Consider the following 22,012-nt stretch of genomic DNA (forward strand, 5'->3'; position numbering starts at 1 on the left):
CAACCCTGGAACAGAAGTCCCTCAGGAACAGTTCCAGTTCCTGAGGGACTTCAGCTCTGCCGGGCATATCAGCTCACTACTGCCACCTCTGGTGGTTCTACTAACCTGACTAATAAAAGAACTATCTGTGTCTGTCTCCATACCCAAGCCTAGCCGGTGGTCCCTTTCAGGATATCCTCCTGGGGGCGCAGTCATCTGCCATCGGCCCAAGGATCCACCTATCTACATTCCTCTACAGCCAAGTGCCCCCTCCAAGCACTCTGCTGGTAACAGATTGCCACTCCTTCCCCATCAGGAGTCTTTAGCAACATATTCATAACAGATTGTTAACTCCGCAGTCTATACCTTAACAGATTGTTAACTACTCCCTCTACAGGAGCTGAGTATATCAGATTGCTAACTCCTCCGTCTACAGGAGCCAATTCATAACAGATTGCTAACTCCTCCCTCCTCAGGAGCCAATGCATAACAGGTTGCTAATGTCCTAACAATATCCATAACAGATTGCTAACTCCTCCCTCTACAGGAGCCGATTCGTAACAAGTACCCAAACATTTAATAGATCCCATGCTACTAATGCCAGTAAATAGCAGTGACTATTCCCTAAATCAACTTGATTAATAGCAGTTTATGGACTTCTCCTCCTAGAACTTATCCAATCCTTTTATAAACCCAGCTACACTAACTGCTTAAGAATATTCTCTGGCAATAAATTCCAGAGCTTAAATGTGCATTGAGTGAAAATGAATTTTCTCCAATTTCTTTTAAATGTGCTACTTACTAACTCCATGGAGTGCCCTCTAGTTCTTCTATTATACCTTTCAGGTTTCCTCAATCAAGTTAATGTTTCTAATAGAAACTAGGAAAAGGGCTTTCCCGTAATAGGCCATGTAATCTGAAACAATTTGCCCCCTGTTTTGCGGTCTATTACTGATATAATAGTTTAAGTTTTAGGAAAAAGTTGAAAACATTATTATTCCAGGAAGTATTTGTAGAAATGGAAGGTAATTGGTTTTTAGTGCAAGAATCTCTTTTGTTGATGAAGAGAACAGTATATTATAGGTTATATTTTCTTTTGTTGGATTTGTAGTTTATTATGTTGTAAGCTGCTTAGCCCAACTGGTTTGTTATAAGTGGGCTACAAATGTTTCTAAATAAATATAAAAAAATGTCCATTATTTACTTACCTCATTAACAGTGAGACAAACTCCTTGCATTACCAGGCACATTGTGAAGTAACAGAAAAACCTTTTAAAAACATTTCTCAGAACCTATATAACAAATCTGCCATACCAAAACAGCATCAACTCCCAGAAATCAAACAGCAAGAACCCTATGAAGGCAGCAATATTACACCAGGCCCTGGAATAGCATTGTTATTTTTCCCAATAGGGAAAAGGAATGGCCTAGTGGTAGAGTAATCAGTATGAACCAGGGAAACCACTTCCACCACCGACACTCCTTGTGACTCTGAGAAAGTTGCTTTATTTCCTGTTACCTACTTTGGGAGAGGGGGTTTCTGTGCCTGAATTCTTAAAATGTTGTAAGCGGCCTTGAGCATTATTTGGAAAAGTGGGCTAAAAATCAAAATTTATTATTAGTAAATACGCATCCTATTGTGAAAACAGAACATGTTAGCAGAATACCTTATGTTGGTCACAGAACAAAATAAAAAAAACCCTCACCAAATACAAAATAAGTGATAAATTATAAATAGAAATATAAAGACAAATGCGCAATAGGACATAAAAGGACAGGATGGGGGCAAGGGGAAAATAACAGAAGGGGAAGGGCTGAGTTAGGGAGAAGAATGGCTCTTCTTTGCTTTGCTGTGGTTCTTCCCATCTCATCCTGTTCCCTGCAGACAGGAAGAGAGGGGGTGAACAACAAGAGGTTAGTGTCTGGATAAGGTAACAGAGTGGCTCTTCCGTGCTCTGCTCTTTGTTTTATCTGCTCCAGGTTCACACCCTCTCTACCTGTTCTCTCTATCCTGCCTAGAAAGGAAGGGGCTGAAACAGGAAGCAGAGGCTGTTCTCCATTTCCTGAGATTCAGGATCCTGTGTACTCATGGTTAAGAAAGCCTCTGGTGCCATACCCAAAATTGCTGCACTCATCGCTTAAGTCTGCCTAATGGAAAAACTGGCGCTGACTGCCTCCATTATATGCAAATATATACCATGCATATTCATTGGAGAAATCATAAAGTCAGACCTGTTTGTGGTTCTTAAGCATCATCCTAGACTACCTCTACACTAGTGACTTCTGGCAAACTCATGCTAAACTGCACCAAAATATCTCTTATAAGCCGGGGGGGGGGGGGGGGGGGGGGGGGGGGGGGGGGTGGGGGGGGGGGGGGGGGGGGGGGAGGCCTGGGCAAGCTCAACTTGCACTTATTGTGGGTTATATATTTGCAGCACTGCATATACAAGAGTCCTTTGCAGGCTGTGATATCTTTTACTGAACCTAAATAAAAATTATATAAAGATGTTCTCTAGGAGTTTTCAGACCACATAGGTTCATTCTTCAGGACCAGATCAGTTTTTCCCAACCCTGTCTTGAAGGCACACCTAAGAGACGAGATGCGCTGCCTTCCCCCGTTCCCTCCCCCCCATCCCACCCCACCTTCCCTTCCCCTACCTCCCCCACCCTTTCCCCCCTACCTTTTCCTTTTTTTTTTAATTTCACAACTTACTTCAGCCCCGGGGCTGGCACGCGATCCACGGCACAGCAACAAATAAGACCGCTGTGCCGGGATCCTGACCCCGCCCCCGGACTTCCCCCGCCCCATCCCTTTTTGCACGCGACCCGGGGCTTTACGCGCATTGCCGGGCCTTTTTAAAATAGGCCCGGCGCGCGTAGATCCGGATTTACACATGTAACCCTTTTAAAATCTGGCCCTGTGATTGTATATTGAAAAACTGACCTCTAGGGCATACCTCCAGGACAGGCTTTGTAAATGCTGCTCTAGATAGCATCTTTGGAAAGTTCTTATGCTGGTTCAAAAGGCATCACAACCTAAATAGAAGCCAGTTTTGTCCACTACCAACACAGCCACTACAACTTTGTAACATCGGTATGTGCTATGAATGCAGTGATTTGAAAAATGTGCAGGCTAAAAAGACAGGTGTAAAGACTCAGAGGTCTTTATAACTAAATTAGCCCTAGCCCTTTCCTTAAGTTAGGCTTTGATAGTTTGTAGGCCATCCCTTCAGACTTCCTCTCTAAGGTCCATTTGGATTGGTCAGCATTTTTCCTTAAAAGGCAGCTTGACATTTGTACCAGTGTGGCAGATTTTAGTTGGAGTACAAGGAAGCTGGAAGTTTTTTCTCAGTTTTCCTCACTTTTGGGTCCCACAGCCTGAAACAAGGGGAAGTGTTTTTTTAGTTGGAGGGTTGAACGTGAATGAGATTTTTAGTGGTAGCATTTCCAAATTTTGTGCACCCCGCTTAGTAGTAGGAAAGGTAGTCTGTCCTTGCCAGTACCCTCATAGATCTGAAAAGGATTGTCTCAGAGGAGTGAAGAGGAAAACTGAAGATTTTGGAAAAGTTTTGTCTCGGGTTGAGGTTTGGGTTTGAGATGTGCTCCTGCCTGAGGAGGCTGTTACCCCTGCCTTGGGAGATCAGGAAGGTGCTGTGACTCCCTCCGTCCAGTTAAAGAAAGGACAGCAGTGACCTGCCAATGTATTAAGAGAGAAGTATTTTCGATTTGAGTATTGATCCTGTGTTTTGGGAGGAATTCTTTTAGACACCAGTTCCTACCCACCTTGAAGGAGAGAGAGATTTCTTTGAATTTTGAACATCTTTTTGGATTTTCTCCACCAGAAATCAAAGTTGTTGCCATCAGAGAGAGAGAGAGAGAGAGAGAGAAATAGGAGATCCCAGCCCTACTAGAAGCCCTTTCCCTACCACTCAGGATTATGGGATTTTCCTAATGTTTGTCATCAAAAGGGACACCAACTCAGCTAACAAAATCGAGAAACGGCACTTTGGACTGTTTTTATATGAAGATTTTCTGGAGAATTTTTGTTGGAATTGTTCTTTAAAGTATTTTTTGTTGCAGTAAATTTTTGTTGAAATCCCAACCAGAGTACGTATTGTCTTTCTTCAAAGTCAGAGGTGTCCTCAAGCAAGGGCATCCCAAGCATGAGTACTATGAATGAAAGGAGAGCCAAAGACGTGAGAGACTGTGAGTGGGTTCCCAACTCCATTTGCCTAAGGCCCCAGAGTTTTACCCTCCTCCGTTCCAGATTGAACCCTGGCATGCTGGTGGCCTGTTGTGAGTGAGTTGGTGTAAGCTGTAGACAATAGGAGAACTGGGAATAAGAATGGCTTCGGGGACAATCTTGTGCACCTGCATTCTGGAAGGTCTCCAAATAGGTGGTTACACAGGCAAATTCTAAGACCTAATGGCTTTTAACAGTTATTTTTAACTTGGTCAGTGGGCCTGATTCACTAAAACCATGGTTCCTAAACCTGTCCTGGGGGACCCCCAGTCAGTCAGGTTTTCATGAATATGCATGAGAAAATTTGCATTCAGTGAAGTGTTAAATGCATTTACCCAGATTTTCTTGGAGCATAAATGTAAACTATTTCAGGGAAAGATACATAAGGAAAGTGCTATAGTTCTTTTCATTCAAACAGGACCCAGTAACTTTTAAACAGGTGCGTTAGTCGGCCTGCACCCAGGGACAAGGCCATTTTAAAACATATGTGTGTTCATGTATACATTATATAATAGTCTGAATGCGTGCATATGTGCGGGCAATTTAAATTGGATGCATGCCTATGCACACAAATGCCACTTCTACCACATAAGAGGGGGGTTTTAAAACACTCATGTGCCAGGAAAACGGTATCAGTATTCCCAGTTTGCCCAGATAAGGAATAGGACTTCCAAACTACCCTAGTTTATTAGCCTCCCTTTTTCCCTAGTAGCCCCAACCCTTAAAACCCTGCCGATCTGTCTTTTATCTTTATTTTATAAATTGCATGTCATTTATAGCAGAAGTAAGGTTATGCAGCAGGGGACCGCAGACCATGCCCATATCCTGCCCCTGTTTTGTAACTTTTCATTTGTGTTCATAGCGGGAGATTCGCATGTACTCAGGAAGCTTTTAAAATCTGTTCAATGCACGCTGGTCCAACTTGTGCATGTATCTCACGGTTTGGGTGCGCACCAGCCTTTTAAAATTCACCTGTAATTCTTTAACAATCAAATAAAATCATACTTTGTAATAATGATCTAAAAAGTCCCTGATAATTTTTCAGGCAGAGAGGCTGATGCACTAACCTATGCAACATTTCACAGGTTAGCAGCCGCATTGTGTGAAAGTTTGAAATGGAAGGAAATGAGTTCCATAGCAAACTTTCATACACAATTTTGCAACAGGGAAGCCAGCAAAAAAATACAACTCGTTGAAGTGTAGTAATCTTTTTTGCAAAAACTGGCCCACAAAACCTTTCATAGACCGGTTTTCTACAAATTCCCTTTCTGTTTTTATTTAGGCAGCTCAATAAAGCTTTAGACCCTTACTGAAATCTGTTATGTCTTGGTATGGGCTGGAGACAGGGGAAGGGCGATATGGAGAGAAAAATCTGAGTCGGCATGGTGTGCCAGCTGCCGCAGAGCTCCTGAATCTCCACATCACCCAGAGCTGGTGCAGCGTGGTGTGCCAACCGCTGCAGGGCTCAGGATTCTCTATTAAGCAGCATACAAGACATCTTTGTATCTGGGCTGAGAGCATGGTTTCAGTATGGATATGAGGTTGGGTATGCACTGAATACACCAGCACAGGCAAATAATTAAGACAATTACAGTAATTATAATAGAAATCACCCTTTTGAGACCAGAAATATCAGGGAGCCAAGACCATAGCCAATCCCATGGAGAAGTTGGTATTCCGCCTGAAAGTGGTGCATCAGCAACCATGGTTTCCATCTGCTCTATGGTATGTGTGAGGTTTGCTTTATAAACTGATATGTACACACAGCAATGAGATTCAATTAATGCACAAACACCACCCTTTGAAACTAAAATGGTGTCTAAGGTATAGCGGTTCTGTAATGCTACCTCTCTAATCTGAGAAACTTCTGTTGTGAGTAGTTTTAATGCATGGACTGTCTGATTAAATAGGGCAGTTGTCCAGTTAGCTAGGATGTGTAAGTCCCTGTAATTCATAGCTGTTCCCATTGGAGGAAACAGGCTTCTAGCTACCTGGGTTTCTGTATACTTATCTATGGGACTCTTGATCGCCTCTCTTTTGTTACGGAGTCTTGCTTTGGGTAAATTGGTGACTGCATAGTATGAGGGGAGGATGTAGCCTAGAGTGCATCTGTCTGTCCAATTGGGGGGAATTCACATATATGCTCTACGCCCACATAGCATCCAAATGTTTCCTAACAGATTAGTTGACATGTCATTGGTATTTTTAATTTGTGTTATCATTTGGGCTATATAACTACAAAGGGTAAATCTCTCATCCCCTCTATACTCTCTGCACCTGCTTGGGTCTCCCACTGCACATCCTGTAATCTGCCAATTGCACATATATGTGGTATAATTATGTAAGTGTTCAGTGATTAATACAAAGGTTCGGTTACAATATGGATATTTCCCACCTGAATCCCCTTCCCATCCCCTGTATCATAGTCCCAACAAAGAGCTGCAGTCTCTTGAATACGGCTGCCGATGGGTATTATGGTATTACCAACTGGAGAAGTAATGAAAACACCTCTCTGTAAAGGATAATTAGTCCATACTGTAAGGTTAAATGGTACAGCATGCATCAGTCGATTCAACAGGTGTGAAAAGTTCTGTGCATCGAGGATGTACATGTTGTCCTGCCAAAGTCCTTGTTCTGAAATCGCCATAGCTGGAGAAATAAGGCAAAGGAGGAGGGTGCAGAACACAATTGTTAATGAGTTGGCATTCAGGCAAGAAAAGGCAGCTAATAAGTTCTCTGGAGTTTTCTCAAGGCCTTGCTGTTCCAAGAGTTGTGCAGGTTGGTCAGATAGCTCTTTGATCTGTCCCTAGGTCATGTGGTGCTGCTTTTTGCGAGGAGTCCGGTATCTGTCCTTCTGAGGGCTGTGGAGGCTCAGGGAGAAGTTGGGGATCGGGTCCTGTAGACCTGGACATCTTTCCATCTTTCCACGGCTTGATATAATGGCTTGAAACCCAAAGTGGATCTGTGGGAGCAAGCAGAGAAGCATATCCTCGTTCCTATGTTAAGGGAACGGGACCGTACCAGACAGGGTTAAATATTCTATACAAAACTGATGGCTGTGGGTGACTAACCCTAGTCCCATAATGATTACCCATGGCTGTGGTCTTATTTGAATTTGATATGTTTAGATGATTTAAAGTAAACAATACTTTGTTCAGCCAGTCCTGTTTAGAGGGAAGTCTAGGGGCATTCCCTCCTTTTTGTTTTTGTTTTGAAAAGAGCTCTTAAGGGTATGATTGGCTCTCTCCACAATGGCTTGCCCTGTGGTGTTGTAGGGGATGCCAAATACGTATTTAATGTTCAAGTATTGACAAAATTCATGCAAAGGAATGGCTGCAGTAAGTAGAGCCATTTTTCAAAACAGAGGGTAATCCCATTATCAAGAAAGTTTTTATGCAGTGATCAATTTTCATTCAGTAAAATAGCATACATGTAAATTAATCATTTAAAGGAAAAGTCATTTGCAGTAAGCTGAACCACAAACAATAAGTATATTAGACATTACATTAAACATATGTTACACAAGATTGACACATATTCATTTTCATTCATCCTACAAATATTCATTTACACAAAACTGACACATTCATCCATCCTGCAAATGTTCATTCATAGTCTTCTTGACATCAAGACAGACAACAGATAACACATAATTTGAGCTAAAAATTTCGTATCAAAAGGTATCAAAAACAAAATTAGATCAAAGATCAAAAATCAAAAGTCAAAAGGTGTTAGAAAAATGTTTGAAAAATGTTAAAATAAGCTGCAAAGTGTTCATCTTCACATCTCTCATGGCGGGAAGGCTGTCAATCTGGAAAATATTAAAAACTGGCATACAGCAAAAAATTTACTAAGGTAATGATTAAAGTGAAATTCTTACTTTTTTTTAACCTTGGAGAATCAATTCTATCATTCAATTTAATAAAATCAATTTGGATTTGCAAGAAAAGGCTTGGGAGGGATTGCTTTAGATGTAGCAACCTCTATCAGTAAAAATGTTAAGGTTCAGAATTCTGTAAAAATTTGTGAAAAAGAAAATAAAACTGAAGTTTCCTTAAGACAGGAGGACTGTAGACCTGAAAAATAAAACTAGTATACAACAGAATTATTAAAATAATAATATAATATAACTGGTAGAATAGCATAGCGCCTCCTAGTGGAAGCACCATCATTACTTTATAGATTGCAACCTGAAACAATAAATTCAATCAATAATACTCTGAGCTTACTTTCAATGTGGAATATCAGAACACAATTTCTTCATATAATTATTAGAATAGGAAATTAAACATGCTGTTCGCTCAGCTCTGTCTGCTGCACGCTAAAGTGACTGTAACTACTGTTAAATGTCCTTGTCAGTAACCTCAGTTCAGTATTAAAGAAGTTTGAAAGTATTAAAAAGATTAGTTTTTCTTTTCAAAAGTTCTTACTCCCCCCCATGAGTGGCTACCAAGAGTTAATAACAGAAAGACAGAGTAAGAGGGGGAGGAACAGTGTTTCTCAAAAGAAAAGAAACAGAGGAGAAAACTGCATTCAATGAATTAATCCTTCAGTCTATAGGAACTGAAAAGCAGCTTAGTTAAGTATGCAAGAAGTGTACCAGAAGGTGATAACAATCTAGATAACATCAACCAGAGACAATGACTGGCAAGGATTTGCTGATTTCTTGTAGACAGATTCTATTTTAATAAATATACAAGTTCTGTGCGCTGGCAATTCAAGCAATTGTTATAAACTTAAATCTCAGAGAAATGGAGTCATTTTAAATGTGAGCCAAATTAACTTTGCAAAAGGGACATTTACATAGTATACTGTTCAAGTTTCAGTACAGTTATAACATAAGGCTTTGCATACCCTCTCTGTATGGGAAAGCTGTAAGTATGCAGTCTTTCTGTAACTGAATATCAAAAACCAAGAGAAACCACTCCTTCCAAGTCTGCCCTGTCTGCTCAATTACTCTGTTTAATCTGGTCTGCAATAGGTCATTGAAGTGTCTAATTAAATCATTTCTTTCATATCAATACTGTTTTTGCTTGAAACGCAGGAGTGCAGCTGCCTGGCCCAAGGTCTTATACGCTGATTTCTTTGAAGACCTGGGGGATCTCTCTAGCAACCCTCGGATGTAAGAGGAGTGAAATTCTGTCTCCTTGATACTTGTGCAGAGTTCTCTAAGAACACTATGGGGAAGGGCGGACCAGCTATATTCTGTCTCACCTAGTTCTTTGGTCCTTTCTGTAATGGGAAAGGCTTGAATCCCTTCCAATAATTCCTCCCTTATGAGATTTTCATTCACTTGCTCTAGGTGAAATCCCATGCTGATTGCGGCACATAAATTGTTACCAGGAGCAGCGGTTTGAGATGGTAATTTACCTGGACAAATTGGTGATGCAGAATCAATGACTGTCTCAGGCAATGGAAAATGGGGGTACATGGAGTTGGTGCCCCCGGACCACCACCATGCCCCGGCCACGCCCCCGGCCATGCCCCCGGAACGCCCCTTTTTGCAAGCCTCGGGACATACGCACTTCCCGGGGCTTGCGCACGCCACTGAGCCTATGCAAAATAGGCTTGGCGCGCGCAGGGGCAGATTTTATTTGGGTTACGTGCATAGATTACGTGCATAGCCTTTGAAAATCTGCTCCTATGAGTTTTCCAAAAGAAGAAAAGCCAATGGGTTGGATTTTAAGACATAAGTGCGGGCGTACATTTGTGCGCGCAACCCGGCGCCATTCCCCGGCCCAGGGGCTGGTTTGGAGGCCTCGGCCATGCCCCTGGGCCGGCGCCATGCCCCTGGTCCCGCCCCGTAACGCCCCCGAATGCCGCGCCTCCCCCGACATGCCCCCCTGCATGCCCCCGACACGCCCCCCAAGCAAAGACCCAGGATGTACGTGTGTCCTGGTGCTTTGTGCGCGCCAGCGGCCATGCTCCTGGGCCGGCGCCATTCCCCTGGTCCCAACCCGTAATGCCCCCGAATGCCGCGCCTCCCCCGACATGCCCCCCTGCACGCCTCCGACACGCCCCCCAAGCAAAGACCCTGGATGTATGCGTGTCCTGGGGCTTTGCGCGCGCCAGCGGCTTATGCAACATAGCCGTGCGCCAGCGCACAAGTCCCCTGCGTGCATAAATCCAGCTGGATTTACGCACGCAGGGCTTTTAAAATCTGCTCCAAAGTTTGACAAATTTAGTTCACAGGAAAGTGAAGTGACTTGCATAGATGCAAGGCTCTACCCCAAGTGTTGAGGTATCTTTAGTACAATATGATCTTAGTCAAGCAGATGCCTGGCAGGCTGGCACGCAGCTATTTGATCATGGAGGAAACAGCTGGAGAAGGGCCTTGCAATAAAATGTGTCTTAGAACTATTAGTATAAATACAGAAATAAAGAAATAAGAGATGATCCATATAATAGGAGAATATTTGTTTTTCAGGGAGTCCTGCAAAGATTCTCTCTTACTTGTTTCCTTCTCCAGCTCTTCATTGTGTACAGTCACATCTAATGAAGAAGCCTGTGCAGCCTCAAAAACTCATGGATTATAATGTCTTATCTTTTGCTGGTCTTTTACAAAGTACCACAGTCTATAAAGTTTCCAATTATAAAGAACAAAGAAAAAAAATCTATGACAGAAGTGCAATGAGGAATCACGGATTAATCACTTCAAATGTCAAAGAAAAATCAGATATAAATTAGGCATGCATGTATAATTTATTTAAACTTAGTCCAAAGTTCATGTGATATTATTAACAGGGCATGTTAAATATCACCATTTTGTGTGTGGCATACAGTATTTGAGATCGTCTTGAGATATTACCCTGAATGATGCTTTATAAGGTGGGATGGTCCAAAGACTAATACTGAGGTAAACTGATTTGTCGATGAGTACAATGCTTCTGGAAGTGAGAATTTCTTCTCTGCAGGATTTAGCTGGCTAATTCTTTCGTTAACCACCTAGATGCTGCTGAAAAGCCAGCTCTATATGCTTTTCAAGTGTTGAGTTAGCTTTACATTTTATCCCCATAATATCTAATTAACTTTTCTTGACTCCCACCAATATCAATCACAAGAATAGAAAAAAAAATAGCATAATAGATAATATATTTCTGACATAGTTTACAAGGGGTGTGAAAAAAACAGTTTAAATAGTAATTTTTTTAAGAAAGTAAATATTGAATTTTTTCAAATGAGGGAAGCAAAGGAAGCTACAGGAGACACAGCTATCAGTTTCCTGCAATAGTTCAGGGTTAAATTCTGCAGCAAGAGTTAGAAATTATACAGAACATTTTTACAAATGTGCTTAATTTTCCATATTAAATCATGTGAATCATTTTGCATAATAAAAATAAATTTGTTTTTCAACCTTGCTAATGTGTCTGTATACTTTATTTTGTTCTTTTGAGAAGTTTGTGGATGGGAATCTCATGTATCGATGTGCTGCAGAAGAGAAGAGGAAGAGGGGATCTTGAGAATGGGGGAAGAATGGTAGAGGGGGAAGAATCGAGGATGGGAGGAGAAGAGATCCAGAAAAGGGGAGAGAGGTTTAAAGGAGGGAAGTTCCTCCATAGGGGAAAGTGAATAAGAACAGAGAGGGAAGGAAGATCTTGAATCAGAGGAAAAGGCATTGGGAGATGGGAAAAGGAAAAATGGAGAGGGAAGGAGGTTCTTTGATATGGGAGGAAGGGGAGAAGGTATAGTTTCTGGGATCTGGGGAATATCCAGATGGAGGTAAGGAGATAGACTTCCCTTGGCTTCTCCTCCAATTTTCCTCGTCTCATCTTTTTTTCACTTGTTCTCCCCTTTTCTCCCCTCTTCATCTCAAATACCCCCTATCTCACTCCACCCCCTCTAAAGGTACTGATCCCTTCTCTCTCTCTCACACTCACACATTCACACAAACCCACACACTTACAGAAAGGTTCCTCGTATCCAGATCCCCACTCACCTTCCTCTGCCCTGTCAATCCCCTCATGTTCTCCAGATTATCCTCTCTCTCTCAACCTCCACCTACCTGATTTCTCAGTCCTTCTCTTACCCTCCACCCAGCCAATTTCCCAGAGTCTTTCATCCCCTCCCATAGCCAGTCCCTTTATATCCCCTTGAATTTTTACTGTCTTACCTTTTCCTCCTTCCAATATCTCTAGCCCCTCCCTCATTACTGATTCATCTTCATCTCCCTCCTCTCTTCCACATGCTAATCCAGACCAGCAAGGGGAGGAGGACAAAGGCAATGTCTCAAATCATCTCCTTCCCTTCTGCTGCCCAGTGGTGCCTTGGACTGTATTCTCAATTGCCAGTCAGAACCCTACTGCATGAATTAAAGCATCAGTAGGGTTCTGAATGGCAACTGAAAATACAGCCCAAGGCACCACTGCCTCCTGCCATCCTGGATGAGTGCAGGGAGATCAGTGATAAATGGGGACCAGAGGTGGCAGGGAGATACATAACCACATGCATACACTTGTCAAGCCAAATGTCCTCCATCCAGCTTCTGGCCCCCACAATTCCATGGGAACTGGTCAATTCTGCAGGTAGGACTGGATTCTGCAACACTTTTCATCACCACAGAATTACAGGAGATCAAGGATCCTTTTAATAAACTAATCAGATGGTTTCCAAGTGAAAGAAGATGGGGAATACTGTGAATTAAGATGGTACAAAATATTAATTTGAAAGTAATACACTCATATAGAAAATGTTTTTCTTCTCAAAAAGGAGCATTTAATTTCTAAGATGATCTGAGAAAGGAAAATAAAATAATCCTAAGAAAAAACAATGAATTAGGTACAAAGTCTTTTTCTTATGCTGGCCCAGTATCTTGGTATGCACTTGCATTTGAAACAGAAACTGGCCAACAAAATAGGTCAGCAGTACTAGGACAGAATAGTACATGCCTCTGGTCCCCACAGTTGCTTTTCTTTCGTTCAGTGTGCACTTCCTTATTAAACGGCAACATTGCTAGTTACACTTCATTACATACACATAAGGACACCATATATGTGCACCTCCAGCCAGGCTACTTAGTGTGTCTGTTCTGTGATAGATTCCTTCCTTTTCTAGGGTTATAATAGCTGCTTTTATAATGTTCCTACATTATTTATTTTTTAGCATGTTCCATGTACCCTGCTACATCCCAAGACAAATTGAAGAAAAGGCTTTCTCAAACAAATAAAAAACTCATGGCCTTCATCTTCTTCACTTATGCAAATAGCCATGATTCTAGCCTTCCTCTGCCATGCTACCTGTTCAAACAGTATTCTCGTACTTTAACCACAGACTCAGTATCCTGCTGAATATTATTGACTCATGTCTTTTATGGTTTCTTTCTCTGCCTTTTCCCTCCATCTGTATAAGAACATAAGAACTGCCATACTGGGTCAGACCAAATGTCTGTCCATTCATACTTTTATCCTGTTTCCAACAGTGCCAATCCAAGTCTCAAGTACGTGGCAGCAAACAAAATAGCAGATAGATTCTATGTTGCTTACGCCCAGGGATAAGCAGTAGTTTTCACTAAATCTAACTGGTTAATAATTTTATGGAATTTTCCTTCAGGAAATTATTCAAACCTTTTATAAAACTAGAAACAGTAACTTCTTTTATCATATCATCTGACAATGAATTCCAGAGATTAATTGTGCATTGAATGAAGAAAGATTTTCTCCAATTTGTTTTTTTAATGTGCTACCTAGTAACCTCATGGATTGTCCCCTAGTCTTCTTATTTTTTGAAAGACTAAACAACTGATTTGCATTTATCAATTTCACTGCACCAATGATTTTACAGTTCTCTATCTCCTCTTAGCTATCTCTTCTCTAATGTTGCGCTGCAGATGGAAGGAAGCGCTAGGAAGCGCTCCCCAGTGTGGGGCAACATGTGTGCCCCTGCAGCGAGACAGTCCAAGTCTGGGAACTGGAGAACCAGAGACCTCTTACCGAACCTGCATGCCCAGGTGAGACCATCAACGCAATGATGATGGTCAAGACTCAGATGTAGGAAGACAAAGACAGGCGTTGAGGTAGATGAAGACTCAGGCATTGAGGTAGACTTGGAAGACTTGGAAGGAGTGCTGCGATGCCACATGCCCTACACACCCCAGCCAGGATGGTCACAGACCATGATAGAAGTGAAGCAGCAAGCTGACATTGACTCAATTACATTAGAGTTCAAGATGGCATTGGATACTGAAGAGATGGACTGGAAATCCAAGACGAAGGATGTCAGGAGAGACGGATGAAGGTAGAAGCAGGTACAAGTACTCCGAAGACCCAGGCAGGATATGAGAAGAAGGATGAAGATTGGAGATGGAATTTGGAGCCAGGATGAAGCTCGGAGGCAAAACTCAGAGCCAGGGACACCAAGACGAAACCCGGTGTAGGAACACTGAGACAAAACTCAGTGCAGAAAGAATAAGAACCAGGGTCCTCAGATGCTTGAACTGCTGCAGAGAAGGAGATCCATAGATGGATGATGAGGATGAAGATCCAAGACAAAACTCAGATTAGATGAGGGTGAAGATCCCAGATGAAACTCAGAGGAGACGAGGGACGAGATGACTCCTCGGTGCTGCCTGATGGAAGGACCCACCAGCGCTCTACACACCTCAGTGGGGGTGGTCACAGACCACTGGATCACTATGCGTCCTACTCAACCCAGCCGGGCTGGTCACGGAACACGAGGGATGAGTCAGAACGGAGCTGAAGACATCTAGACGAAGACATCAGGAACAGATGGACACCTGGAATAGGTGGAGATGTCAGGACAGGAACAGAACATCAGGTGAACATCTGGAACAACTTGGAGACAGGAACATCAGGAAACATCAAGACGTCAGAACAGAGACTGGAACATGGAACAATGACGAAGATACTGGATCCCACATGGAAAAGAGTGCCTTAGAGAAGCTGGAAAATGTGGAGTCCTAAGGAGGACTTACTCCTTGCAAAGGCAACTTGGGAATGAAGCCAGGCCCTCTTTATAGGGCTGAAGAGATGGATCCAGGAAACAAGGAAGAGCTGGAGCTGGGCCATGCAGGACCTGAAGATGGAGGCGGTGTCCTGCCACTGAAGACAAGGTCTGGGGGCAGCTCCTGATGCAAGAAGACTCTGGGGACTGTGGCCTCCGGACCACATCGAAGAAGATGATGTCAGTAGCCACCAGGCCATGGTGCAGGCTGAAGTCCGTGGCTCCCTGCCGTGGTGAAGGAAACAGGCACAGCCTTGGACAGCTGTAGGAGCGGCAAAGATGGCGGCCTCAGGACCACGGAGCAAGAGAGGTTTCTCCCGGTGGCTCCTGCCACATCTGGGAGGTCCAGGCTTCAGAGCGGCCTCTGGGCCACGAGGTAAGAGGCCTCCCATGGCTCCGGCCACAGGAGGAATCGCAACATCTAAGCTGAAGAGCCCAAACCTTTTTAGCCTTTTCTCATAGGGTAGCCATTCTATCACTTCTCTGCACCTTTTCTCGTTCTGCTATATCTTTTCTAAGATGCAGTGACAAGAATCGCAAACAGAATTCTAAGATTCTGATTTTAAAAAGCATTTACAGGCTTAAAATTTGGTTTTAGATAAGTAAATGCACCTTGCCAATGTTCGGTGGACTTTTGAAAATTGCTACAATAGATGCCATTGAACTGTCCATAGGATATTCATGTGTAAGTGCACTTTAAACATGTAAATGGATTTTTTTAAATTGCTATGATAATATGCTACTGTATATTTACACGTTTAACTCCTTTTAAAACTACCTCTTAAGTGCTGTCACACCATGGAGTGATACAGAGGCATTATGGTATTCTTTGTTTTATTTTCCATTCCTTTCCTAGTATTCCTAATTGTTTGCTTTTTGGATTGCTGTCACACACCAAACTGAGTATTTCAAAGTATTGTCAACAATGAACGCTAGACCTTTTCCTTGGGCGGTAATTTCTAATATGAAAACTAATATCACATAACTACAGTTGGGATTATTTTTCCATATGTGCATCACTTTGGACTTATTCACATTAAATTTCATCTGCCATTTGAATGCCCAGTCTCCCAGCCTCACAGGTTCCTCCTGCAATTTCTCACAATCCACTTGTGATTTAAAAACTTTGAATAATTTGTGACATCTGCAAATTTGCTCACTTTACTCATTCCCATTTTGAGATCATTTATAAATAAATAAATAAAAATAATAAAGCACCTCAGCAGAGATCCCTGGGTGATCCACTGTTTTCCTTCCTCCATTGAGAAAACTGAACATTTAGTTCCACTCTCTGTTTCATGTCTTTTAACAATCCACAATAGAACGGTACTTCCTTTCCAATCTTGTGAGGGACTTTGTCAAACACTTTTTGAAAATATAGATGCTCTATATTCACTAGCTCATCATTAGCCACATCTTTATTTACCCCTTCAAAAAATGTAGCAGATTGGTGAGGCAAAACTTCCCTTGGGTAGATCCATGTTGGCTGAGTCCCATGTCTATCTATATGTTCAGTAATTTTATTCTTTAGAATAGTTTCTATGATTTTTCCTTACACTAAAGTCAGGCTCTCTGGTCTATAGTTTCCCAGATCATCCTTGGAGCCCTTTTTAAAGACTGGTATTACATTGGCCACCCTCCAATCTTCAGGTACATTAGACATAAGATCATAAGATTTACTCTACTGGGTCAAATAAAAAAAATCCATCGTGCAGTATCCTGTTTCCTACAGTGGCCAATCCAGGTCACAAGTACATGGCTGGATCTCAGAAGGTTAATAGATGCCATGCTGCTTATCCCAGGGATAAGCATTGGATTTCCCCAAGTTCACCTTAATAATGGTTTATAGACATTTCTTCCAGGAATTTATCCAAACCTTTTTTAAACTCCTGTATACTAACAGTTTTACCATATCCTCAAGCAACAAATTCTACATTTTAATTATTTATTGAGTAACAACATATTTTCTGCTGCTTGTCTTAAATATATTTCCTAGTACCTTCACTGTATGTCCACTAATCTTTGTACATTTAGAAAGAGTAAACAACTATTTCAGGTTTACCCATTCTTCTTCATTCATTATTTTAAAGACCTGTATCGTATCTCCCCTGAGCCGTCTCTTCTCTAAGCTGAAGAGTCCTAACATCTTTAGCCTTTCCTTATAGGGGAATCATTCCATCCCCTTTATCATTTTCATCACACTTCTCTGTACCTTTACTAATTCCCCTATATATTTTTTGAGATGCAGTGATCAGAACTGCACTCAATACTCAGGCTGCGGTCTCACCATGGAGCAATGCAGAGGGATTATGATACCTTGTGTTTTATTCTCAATTCCTTTCCTGATAATTTCTAGTATTCTATTTGCTTTCTTAGCCACCACCGTACACCGAGCAGAGGATTTCAACATATTATCCCTTTCTTCCAATGTGGAGCCTTGCATTGTGTAGTTATAGTTTGGGTTCTTCTTCCCCACATGCATCACTGTGCATTTGTACACATTAGATATCATCTACCATTTGGATGCCCAGTCTTGTAAAGTCCTCCTGATTTTCTCACAATCTACTTAACTGTGAATAATTTTGTATCATTGTAAATTTGATCACCTCATTCACTGTGGAGTAAATACTCCCTTATTTATTGAGATAATTGACCATTGGCCCTACTATCTGTTTTCTATCTGTTAACCCATTCTCAATCCACAATAAAACAGTGCCTCCCATTCCATGACGATTTTATTGATAGGTTACAAATTACTAGTAATAGGTCTGCAATTCCATTTTTTAGCTCTTTCAGACCACTGGGGTTGATATCATCTATCCATTTGATTTGCTACTCTTTAGTTTGTCAATTTGCCCTGTTATATCTTCACCATGCATTTTTTCCGTTCCTTCAAATCTTCACAATTAAATACCATTTCCGGTAAGGATATCTCCCTAACATCCTCCTCCATAAATATCAAAGCAAATGATTCATTTATTCTTTCTGCTATTTCCTGTACATTTCTGCCAATGTAACTTTCATCTTTTCTATCCATATCTAAACAGCATATGCTATCCATGTCTTCTTTTCCTCATTTTTCTCTAATTTAATCACCATCATTTTTCTAACGTTTTTGTTAGACCTTTTACTTTAAGCTTGTGTTCAGAGTGGGAGAGGGTGACTTTTATTTTGGAATTGGATTCAATAGCACTTTGTCAGCAGTGATTTCTGGTGAGTCTGCTGGTGTATCCAGTCCAGCAAGACCATGATATAGTGGAAGCAAGAATGCCATTATTAGGTTCCTAGGCAGTGTCCAGTTGCATCTAGGGGGATTTATGGACCTTGAATGCCTTGTAAGATATTTTGGAGATATGTTGAGAAGTACTACTGAAAAGAAGTTTGAGAAGGGATGTGAATGCAGTAATATTTGTCACTATCCATCCAAGTCTACTGTGACAGAGGAAGAAAACTGTGGGATTCTTCATACCCTTTGACAGTAGACTTGAGGGCTAGTTTTCTAGGGATAATACAGTAATTTGGCAATGCAATTTTCATGGATTAGCTGGCACCCTGGAAAATGATCAAGCCTCTTACTCTATCCTGGCTTGGGAAAGACAGAATTGACCTAATGGGGACATGTTTGGTGAAGCTTATTTTACTATTATTAAATAAAATAGTCCTAGGATAAACATCACTTCTTAAAGGGCCACATACCATTTTCTGGGAGCTTCTATAATTCACTTATTATTTTTAGAGCTGGTTTTTAGACCCACTGTATACCTGCCTGTATTTCACAAGATTGCTGCTCCATGAATCACAGCTACTTGTTGTTAAATCTATTTTTCTATTGAAACAAATAAACAACTAGACAAATGGCCACCTTAAACTGCTGATAAAAAAATATGGCCTCCTCCCCAAAAGACATACAAGTAATTTCTAGGGATGTGAATCGTGTGCCCGATTGTCTTAACGATCGAAATCGTCTGGCAGGAGAAGAAAATCGTGTTTGGCACAATTTTTTAGTTAAAAAATCGGTTTTTCTGATTAGTGTGCACTAACGGGAGTAAGTGCGCACTAACCATTGTTAGTGCGCACTAACAGAAAATGATACAATTTGACACTTTTCAGGTCAGTTAAGGTCAGTTTAGGAATGAATATGTATTCCTGTTGGCTGCCCTCTTATTTATTCATGTTACCAAGGTTCCCACTGACAATATATGGGGGGATGGGAAATGGAAAAAGTTGGTAGCTTCACAAAAAAAGTAATGTGATCAGTCAATGTGACTAGAACTTGTGCCCTATCCCTGATACCAGGAGTGTTGTGATCTTCCTGCATGCAGTGCCTTATCCCTGATACCAGGAGTGTTGTGATCTTCCTGCACGCAGTGCCCTATCCCTGATACTGGGAGTGTTGTGATCTTCCTGCATGCAGTGCCTTATCCCTGATACTGGGAGTGTTGTGATCTTCCTGCACACAGTGCCCTAACCCTGATACCGGGAGTGTTGTGATCTTCCTGCACGCAGTGCCCTAACCCTGATACCGGGAGTGTTGTGATCTTCCTGCAAGCAGTGCCCTATCCCTAATACCAGGAGTGTTGTGATCTTCCTGCACACAGTACCCTATCCCTGATACCGGGAGTGTTGTGATCTTCCTGCACTCAGTGCCATATCCCTGATACGGGGAGTGTTGTGATCTTCCTGCACACAGTGCCCTAACCCTGATACCGGGAGTGTTGTGATCTTCCTGCATGCAGTGCCCTATCCTTAATACCAGGAGTGTTGTGATCTTCCTGCATGCAATGCCCTATCCCTGATACCGGGAGAGTTGTGATCTTCCTGCATGCAGTGCCTTATCCCTGATACTGGGAGTGTTGTGATCTTCCTACACACAGTGCCCTAACCCTGATACCGGGAGTGTTGTGATCTTCCTGCATGCAGTGCCCTATCCCTAATACCAGGAGTGTTGTGATCTTCCTGCACACAGTGCCCTATCCCTGATACCGGGAGTGTTGTGATCTTCCTGCACTCAGTGCCATATCCCTGATACCGGGAGTGTTGTGATCTTCCTGCACACAGTGCCCTAACCCTGATACCGGGAGTGTTGTGATCTTCCTGCATGCAGTGCCCTAACCCTGATACTGGGAGTGTTGTGATCTTCCTGCACGCAGTGCCCTAACCCTGATACCGGGAGCGTTGTGATCTTCCTGCACTCAGTGCCATATCCCTGATACTGGGAGTATTGTGATCTTCCTGCATGCAGTGCCCTATCCCTAATACCAGGAGTGTTGTGATCTTCCTGCACACAGTGCCCTATCCCTGATACTGGGAGTGTTGTGATCTTCCTGCACACAGTGCCCTATCCCTGATACCGGGAGTGTTGTGATCTTCCTGCACTTAGTGCCATATCCCTGATACTGGGAGTGTTGTGATCTTCCTGCACACAGTGCCCTATCCCTGATACCAGGGGTGTTGTGATCTTCCTGAATGCAGTGCCCTATCCCTAATACCATCTCCTCAGTGGGAACCTTGGTAACATCAATAAATAAGAGGGCAGCCAGCCAATAGGAATACATATTCATTCCTAAACTGACCTTAACTGACCTGAAAAGTGTAAATTTGTATAATTTTCTGTTAGTGCACACTAACAATGGTTAGTGCGCACTAACTCCCAGTTAGTGTGCACTAACTCCCGTTAGTGCGCACTGACCCGATTAATGATTTTTTAACGATAAATCGTTAGAATTCCTATTATATCGTGTTCTTTAACGATTTAAGACGATTTTAAAATTATCGGACGATAATTTTAATCGTTGAAAAATGATTTATATCCCTAGTAATTACTACTCCATACTACTCCATACTACTCCATACTACTCCATACTACTCCATAAATCACAGTAATTAGTACATTCACATCTGACCAATAAAACTACCAAGATAACAACTTCTTTATAGGCAATTCACATAACTTCAAAATATCCAATCATAATTATGTCACTTCTGTTCTACCAGTTACTCAATTTGTAATCTAGATATACACAGTGGTAGAGAGGCAACGTTACAAAGATGAATGCTTATTTATAGGCAGTACATGTGACTTTTTACAAATTAAAAAATGCATAGCAATTCTTAATAGTACTGAATCCTCATGACTCCAAAGTGTTCATTTAAAAAATTCAGTGTTATTTGTTTATAGCAATTCATATCCTGAGCTGGATGTAAAGGGACTCTAAATCACAAGCACATTTAATTCATCTTATATATGTTCTACTATAGAAAAAAAATGTTTCACCAAATTCAGATTGGAAGAACAACTCTTATGCTCTATCAAACTTGTTTTAAGCCTCCATCCTCACTCCACACCATATACAATTTTTGCTCAATTTATGAACCATGGACTCAGCCGATACTTGCTGAGACCAAAATAAGTAATATGGCATGCTAGTTAGCTATCTTATTTTATCTTCTTTTCTTTCTTTCTTTCTTTTTTTTACCATTTTATTCCTTCTTTATTTTTCTTCTTTTGGGATGAAGCAGAACCCCTATTTAAAGTTTCCCATATGGGCATATAATTACATAAATAATTTATTTTGTATTGCAGTTAGTGAAACTTTTTAAAAAGATGTATAACATTTGTTGCGCTTCCCGGCCACATATACTCCACGGCTGGGCCTGCTCACCTCGCTACGCCTTCCACCAGCTCAAGGCATGTCCCCTCCATGGCCGCTTCCAGCTCGCGGCGTCTCCGGTCCCCCTCCCGCTCTGTACCAGGCCTCACGGTGGGGCTTGGTGTCCTCTGTGGTGTTGGCCCCGCCCCTAGGCACGCACGCGCAGACCACCCAGCCTCTTAAA

This window comes from Rhinatrema bivittatum, chromosome 1 (assembly GCF_901001135.1).
Source record: "Rhinatrema bivittatum chromosome 1, aRhiBiv1.1, whole genome shotgun sequence".
Classification (NCBI taxonomy): Eukaryota; Metazoa; Chordata; class Amphibia; order Gymnophiona; family Rhinatrematidae; genus Rhinatrema; species Rhinatrema bivittatum.